Raw genomic sequence first — 8,600 nt, forward strand, 5'->3', positions numbered from 1 at the left:
ATACAAAGGTGCACCTAATCCAGGCCATGGTCTTCTCAGTTAGTTGTTATGTCTCAGAGAGTTGTACTAGGGATGGCAGACAAATAGATGCTTTTGAGTTGTGGTGCTGGAGAAGAGTCTTGAACATACCATGGACTGGCAAAAAAAACCCCACACAAATAGGTCCATCTCAGAGAGAGTGAAACCAAGTCTCTCCTTGGGGGTAGGATTTTGAAGCTCTGCCTCACTTACTTTGGGCACATGGCCAGAAGAGATTGGTCCTTGGAGAAGGGCATCATGCACAGAAGGGTGGACAGACAGCACAAGAGAGGGAGACCCCAGATAAGATGGATTGATACAGTAACTGGGGCGATGTGTGTCAAAATTAGTTAGACTGGCTCAGGACAAGGAAGGGTTCAGAGCTGCTGTACATACTATAACAGGTTTGAAAGCAGGAGTAGCATCCACTTCCTGAATAACATGCCTCTGGAAACTCTATGAACTTTGATAAGTGTTGATAGTTGTAGAAGGGCTTCAGGCCTTTTGTTCCTAGGGTTGCTATAAATTGTGCTCAACTCTAAGGCAATCAACAACAACAACAACATGCAGATGTCATAATCTTGTTTGATGAAAGTTAAGAGGACTTGTAGCAGAAGGTCAATATTAAACTCTGTAAAACAGACCAACCAAACCCAGAGAGAAACTCAAGGGGAAACAAAAATACAAGAAATGGAACAGAAAAGACATCTAGAGAAAATATTATATCCATGAAAGAATAATTAGAGGCTATTTTTAAGAAGAGAGAAACATTAAGAAAATGCAGTGGATAAACATAATTTCAAAGACAAAGTGGGTTGGAGGAATTTCCTATAAAAAAGTATGTTTTTGTGGTTGTATACCATTGAGTCAGAACCAACTCATGACTGACCCTCCAGTGGCTTTTCAGAGGCCGTGAATCACATGGGAGGAGATTGCCCATCTGTCTCCTGAAGAACAGCTGGTGGTTAAAATTATTAACCATGAGCCTTTGTGATTGCAACACTTCTTGCCACTAGGCCACCAGAGCTCCCTAGAAAATATGTTGTTGTTGTTGTGTGCCCATCGAGTCGCTAACGACTCATAGTGACTCTATGTACAACAGTCCTAAACTCTGCTCTGTCCTGTGCCAAATTGTACTGTCTCTGACACTCCCACCCCGCTTACCCCAGTCACTGAATCAATCCACCTCATAGAGGGCCTTCCCCTCCTGCACTGTCCTTCTACCCTCCCAAGCATGATGTCCCTCTTCAAGGACCAGTCTCTCCTTACAACATGTCCAAAGTATGCAGATGGAGCCTCAGAATTTTGCCTCCAAGGAGCCGCCTGGTTTAACCCTTTCTAGGATGAATCTATTTGTTTTTCTAGCACTCCATGGTACCCTCAGTATTCTTCTCCAGCACCACAGCTCAAAGTCATCAATTCTACTTCTATCTTCCTTAGTCATTGTCCAACTCTCTGATGCATAACAAGTGATAGCAAAGACCATGGCCTATATCAGATGCACCTTAGTCTCCAGAGAGACACCATCACCCTTCAGTACTTTGGAGAGGTCCCTAACAGCAGACTTTCCCATGGCAATACGTTTTTTAATTTCCTGACTACTGGTGCCAAGAGTGTTGATGGTGGAACCAAGCAAACTAAAGCTGTGAACAATCGCAATCTTTTCACCATCCATCCTGATGCTGCCAATTGCTCCAGTGGTGAGAATCTTTGTCTTCTTGACATTGAGCCTCAATCCATATTGGAGGCTGCAGTCCTCCAAGAGTTTCAGGTCCTCCTCAGTTTCAGCAAGCAGGGCTGTGTCATCTGCATAATAAAGATTGTTGATAGATCTTCCACCAATCTTGACCCCACATTTCTCCTCATAGAGCCCAGCCTCCAGGATAACCTCTTCTGCATGCAGGTTGAAAAGGTATGGAGACAGGACACATCCCTGATGTATGCCCTTCCCAATTTTGAACCATGCAGTGTTTCCTTGCTCTGTTCTGTTGACTGCCTCTTGGTCCAAGTATAGGTTTCTCATTAGCACGATCAAGTGTTCTAGGATTCCCATTCTTCTCAGAGTCAGCCACAGTTTGTTATGATCCACACAGTCAAACACGTTTGCATAGTCAACGAAACACAGATACACATTCCTGTGGTATTCCCTGCTTTCATCCAAGATCCATCTAACATTAGCTATAGTACCTCTAGTACCATGACCCCTTCTAAACCCAGCCTGGACTTCTGGCAGTTCTCTGCAGATGTGCACATGAAATCAATGATATTGTTCTATAGTTTCCACACTCTGTTGGGTCACCTTTATAGAGTCTGTGAAAATAAACAAGAAGGGGGGAAAAGCTCTCATTGCTATCAAGTTGGAAATGACTGTGAGCTGACCTTTCATTGAATTCCCAAAGCTGTGAATAGCATAGGAGAAGACTCCATTTTTCTCTAATGGAGCATCTTGTAGATGCCAACTGCCAGAGATGTAAAGCCTTTGGATTAGCAGTGCAATTTCCTATGTAATATAGCACCAGAACTCCCTGTAGGAAATGTAAATACATGTTAAAGGGTTAATGCAGGATATAAACTACAGGAGAGTGATGCACATAGTGAATAAGCGAAAATATACCCAGGACAATTCTGAAATGTTCTATTACCAAAAGCATTAATAATGAATAAAGATGACAGAAGAATTGATGTTTTTGAGCTATAGTGTTGGAGAAGGGCACTGAATATCCCATGCACTGCCAAAAAAAAACCCCCAAAAAACAACAAAAAAAAACCCAAAACAAACAAACAAACCAAAAACAACAAAAACCAAAAACCCAGACATGTCCTGGGAAAAGTGCTTCCAGAGTGCTCCTTGGAGGCAAGGATGGTGAAACTTCATCTTACATACTTTGAGCATATTGGTGGGAGAGGCTATTCCTTGGAAAGGGGCATCAAGCTGGGGGGAGTGGCGGGTTAATGAAGAAGAGGGAGACTCTCACTCAGATGGATTAACACAGTGACTGCAGCATTGGGCTCAAGTGTGTCAGAGATAGTAAGGATGGCATGGGATAGGACAGGGTTCAGATCTGTTGTTTATAGGGTCGCTTTCAGTCATACTTGATTCAATAGCACCTAATTACAACAATAAATCCTAAAAGCATCTGAAAAGAACTTTTTAAATTAAAAAAGTCATATGTAAAAACTGAGAATTAGAATGGGAATTAAAGACAAAGGGAAAATTGAGAGAAGAAACATTAAACTAGAATTTGACAACCAGTCCAACGATGAATCAGTATAATAAACAGTTTGAGACATCCGAATTTGAAAATAATTATTTTCTTAGGAAATTATATTGTTGGTTGATGTATTTCACTAAGACTGAAGAGTAAGAAAAGAAAAAAGAGTTGTTGATGAGAAAGCCAACTATTGCAATTTAAAGACTCAAAAATTATTGAGTTGTTAGGAAAACATACTAAATGATCCAAGAAGCATTAAAAGAAGATGGAAGGAGTATACAGAGTTACTGTGCAAAAAGGAATTGGCTGACACAGAAGAATTTTCATGAAACAAAGCATGAGCAAGAAGCTGTGGTGATAAAGGAAGAAGTTCAAGCTGCTCTTAAAAAATTGACAAAAAATAAGGCCCCAGGAATTGACAGCATACCAACTGACATATTTCAACAAACAGACACTGCCGTAGTTGTGCTCACCACGTTGTTTCAAGAAATCTGGAGGACAATCACCAGGCCAACTGATTGGAAGAGATCTTTATTTGTTCCCATTCCAAAGAAAGGTGATTCCGACAGAATGCAGAAATTATCAAACAATATCACTAGTATAACACACAAGCAAGGTTCTGCTGAAAATTATCCAAAAATGACTAGAACAGCACATCAACAGAGAACTGCTAGATGTGCAGGCTGTGTTTAGAAAAGGCTGTGGTACTAGAGATATTATTGCTAGTGTCTGATGGATCTTGGCTGAAAGCAGAGACTATCAGAAGAATATCTATCATGACTATCTGTGTTTCATTGACTATGCAAAGGCATTTGACTGTGTGGCTTGACATTTGTCAACAAACTGTTGCTAATGCTGAGAAGAATGGGGATCCCAGAACACTTGATCATGCTTATGCAAAACCTATACTTGGACCAAGAGACAGTCATCAGAACAGAGCAAGGAAACACTACATGGCTCAAAATTGGGAAGGGTGGACACCAGAGATGTGTCCTATCTCCATACCTTTTCAATCTGTATACAGAACTGATCGTGTGGGAGGTTGAGCTCTATGAGGAGGAGTGTGGCATCAGGATTGGAGGAAGATTCATCAATAATCTGCATTATGCAGATGACACAACCTTGCTTACTGAAACAGAGGAGGATCTGAAATGCTTGATGCAGAAGGTCAATGACTATAGCCTTCCATATGGATTGAAGCTCAACATCAAGAAAACAAAGACTTTCATCAGTGGGCCAATTGGTAGCATTATGATAGATGGTGAAAAGATTGAGATTTTTAATAGCTTTAGCTTGCTTAGCTCCACAATCAACACTCTTGGTACCAGCAGCCAGGAAATTAAAGGCGAGTTGTACTAGGAAAGTCAGTTGTCAGGGACCTCTTCAGAGTACTGAAAAGCAATGATATCAGTCTGGAGACTAAGGTGCGCCTGATCCAGGACATGGTCTTCTCAATTACTTGCTATGCTTCAGAGAGCTGGACAATGACTAGGAATAATAGAGAATCAATGCCTTTGAGTTGCGGTCCTGGAGAAGAGTATTGAATATACCATGGATTGCTTGGAGAATAAACAGTTTTATCCTAGAGAAGGTGAAACCACGCTGCTCCTTGGAGGCAAGGATCCTGAGGCTTCATCTGGCATAATTTGGGCATGTTGCAAGGAGGAACCAGTCCTTGGAGAGGAACATCATGCCTGGAAGGGTGGAGGGACGGTGCAAGAGAGGAAGACCTTCGATGAGACGCATTGATTCAGTGACTGGGGTAATGAGGATAGGTGTGTCAGAGACAATAATGTTTCACGTTGTTGTACATAGGGTCTCTTTGAGTTGCAAGTGACTCAGTGGCACAAAACAACAGCAATAACAATAGGAAAACATAAGCTTAGTTGTTTTTTCCTCCCACAAGTTCAAGATAACTATTCCAGGTGAGCATTGTAATGCTGCTCCACCCAGGGAACATTTGGGGAATCAGATTCTTTCTGTGTTGTTTCCCTGTCATATGTGGTTTTCAAAGTGTAGCCACTACTTTTAGTATCAGCAAAGTGAGACCATTGGCTGACTCATTGCTGTTGAATCAGAACTAACTTATAGCTGACCCTCTGGTGGGCTTTAAGTGGCTGTAAATAACCTGTGAGGATATTTTCTAGTCTTTTCTTGAAAGGCAGCAAGTGGATTAGAATTGCCTGCGTTTCGGTTGGCAGTAAAACTCCTTACCTACTAAGCCACCAGAGATCGCAGTATGGATAAAGAAATTTTTTGTTGTTGTTAGGTGCCATTGAGTCAAGCACAAATCATAGCAACCCTATAAGCAATAGATCTGAACCCTACACAATCCCATGCTATCCTCATCATTCCTGATACACTTGTTTCATTGCTGCTTTCACTAGGTTGCTCCATTCAGTTGAGTGTCTCCCTCTCTTTTGCTGACCTTTCCAAGCATGATGTCCCTATCCAAGGAATAGCTTCTCTTAGCAACATGTCTGAAGTATAAGAGACAAAGCTTCACCATCCTTGATTCCAAAGAGCACTCTGGCTGCTTTTCAAAGACATATCTTTGTGTTCTTTAGGCAGTCCATGAGATATTAAGTATTCTTCTTCAACAACACAGCTCAAAGCCTTCAGTTCTTTTTCTGTTATCCTTATTCATTGTCCACAATGACTGTAGCAATGGGGGCAAGTGTGTCAGAGACAGAATGGCTCAAGATAGGACAAGGTTCTCAGCTACTGTTCATAGATAGGGTCAGTATGAATCATAGTCTAATCCATGGCACATAACAACAACACTCTGCAAAGCAAGTGATTGGAAAAAAACAAACAAACACATGGCCTGAATCAAGCACTCCTTAGTCTTTAAACTGATATCATTGCTGCTCAATAATTTGGAAAGGTGCCTGACTGCAGACTTTCCCAGTGCAAAACATGTCCTGATCTCCTGACTGCTGGTACCATGGGTGTTGATTGTGGATCCAAGTGAGACGAAATTCTTGACCGTTTCAATCTACCTTCCATCTATCATGATATTGTCTATTGGTCCAATAGTGAGAATTTTAGTTTTGTTGCTGAGATGTAATCCATACTGAAGGTTGTCATCTTTTATCTTCTGCAACAAACACTTCAAGTCCTCCTCAATTTCAGGAAGCAAGATTGTGTTATCTCCATCACATAGGTTGTTGATGAGTTTTCCTCTGATCTTGATTCTTCATAGTGTTCAGCTTCTTTAATAATTTGCTCAGCATGCAGATTGAATAAGTTTGGAAAGAGGATATAACCCAGTAACATGACTTTCTTAATTTTAAAACAACGGTGTCTCTCTGGAGACTAAGGTGGGCCTGATACAGGCCATGGTCTTTGCAATCACTTGTTATGCATCAGAGAGTTGGACAATGACTAGGGAGGACAGAAGGAGAATTGATGCCTTTGAGCTGTGGTGCTGGAGAAGAGTATTGAATGTACCATGGACTGCCAAGAAAACAGATTCATCCTAGAGAGGGTTAAACCAGGCTACTCCTTGGAGGCAAGGATTCTGGGGCTTTGTCTGATATACTTTGGACATGTTGTAAGGAGAGACAGGTCCTTGGAGAGGAACATAATGCTTGGTAGGGTGGAGGGACAGTGCAGGAGGGGAAGACCCTCTATGAGGTGGATTGATTCAGTGACTGGGGTAATTGAGATGGGTGTGTCAGAGGCAATGCGATTGGCACAGGATAGAGCACGGTTTAGGGCTGTTGTACATAGGGTCGCTATGAGTTGCAAACGACTGGACAGAACATAACACCACCACCAACAACAGTGTTCCCCTGCTCTTGGTCTAAGTTTCACATGAATACAATCAAGTGTCCTGGAATTCCCATTCTTCCCAATGTTAGCTATAATTTGTTATGATTGACACAGTCAAATGCCTTTGCATAGTCAATAAAGGACAAATAGACATTCTTCTGATATTCTTTACACTCAGTCCAGATCCCTCTGACATCGACAACGATATCCCTGGTGCCAAGGCCGTTTCTAAACCCAACTTGAACTTCTGGCAGTTCTCTATGGACTGTTCTAGCAGTGTTTGAAAGATCTTCAGCAATATTTTCCTTGTTTGTGATATTAATATATTGTTTGCTAATTTCTGCCTTCTGTTAGTTTACCTTTCTTGGGAATTGGAAGAAATATTGATCTCTTCCTGTCAGTTGGCCATGCAGCTGTCCTCCAAATTTCCTGGATTTGAATGGTGATCATCTGATAGTTGAACATGTCAACTCCTTCCTTCATCACCATTGGCTCTTGAACATATTTTACTTCCTGAAATATTTCAAAGTTAGCCAGTTCTTTCTGGTACAGTGATTCTGTGTGTTCCTGCTATCTTCTTTTGATGCTTCTTGGATCATTCAAGGTTTTGCTCATAGCTTCTTGAAGGATTGTAACTCGAGGCTTGAATTTGTTTCTCAGTTCTTATACCTTTTGAGAAATGTCAAGCAGATTCTTTCTATTTTTAAGTTCCAGCTCTCTGAACATTCCCTTATAATACTTTGTTTTGTCTTCTCAAGATGCTCTTTGAAATCTTCTGTTCAGCTCCTTTTCTTCAGCATCTCTTCCCTTTGTTTTGGCTTCTTGATACTCTAGTGCAATATTGAGAGTTTTTTTTCTGATATCCATTTTGGTTTTTCCTTTTTCCTCTAGCTTTGTAATAACCTTTTGCTCTCTTCATGGATGATATCCATGATGTCATCCCACAACTACTCTGGTCTTTGATGATTGGTGTTCAATACTTTATATGTATTCTTAAGATAATTTTCAAATTCAGGTGTCATGGACCCAAGATCATGTCTTGGTTATCATGGACTTATTTTCATTTTATTCAGTCTCTCCAATGATTCCTTCTACAGATGTAATCAATCTGAGTCCTATGCAGTCCATCTGGTGAGGCCCATGTGTAAAAGTTGTCATCTGTGCTTTTTTAAAAATGGCATTTGTGATGAATAAATAATTTAACATATATAATTAAAGCATTCTATTTCCTGCCTCATTTCTGTCACCAAGTCTGTACTTTCCAACTACCATTTTTTCTTCATTGTTTCCAATTTTTGTGCTCCAGTCACTAATTATCATTAACGCATCTTGAGTGCATGTTCAATGGTCAATTTCAGACTGAAAAATGTGGTATGAAAAAATATTCAACTTCCTCCTCCTTGGCTTTAGCTGTTGTTGTGGATAAAGTAGTAACTTTTCTAAACCTAAACAAAACCAATTCCCTCAATCTTCTTTTAATGTTTTCTGGGTAATTCAATGTATTGCCCATAGAATCTTTCAATATTGAGACTTGAGGCTTAATTTTGGTTTTCAGTTCTCTCAGCTTGAGAAATACAGAGCAAGTTCTTTCTT

Source organism: Elephantulus edwardii, unplaced genomic scaffold (assembly GCF_000299155.1).
Source record: "Elephantulus edwardii isolate Elephantulus edwardi_28Jun2011 unplaced genomic scaffold, EleEdw1.0 scaffold00279, whole genome shotgun sequence".
NCBI lineage: Eukaryota > Metazoa > Chordata > Mammalia > Macroscelidea > Macroscelididae > Elephantulus > Elephantulus edwardii.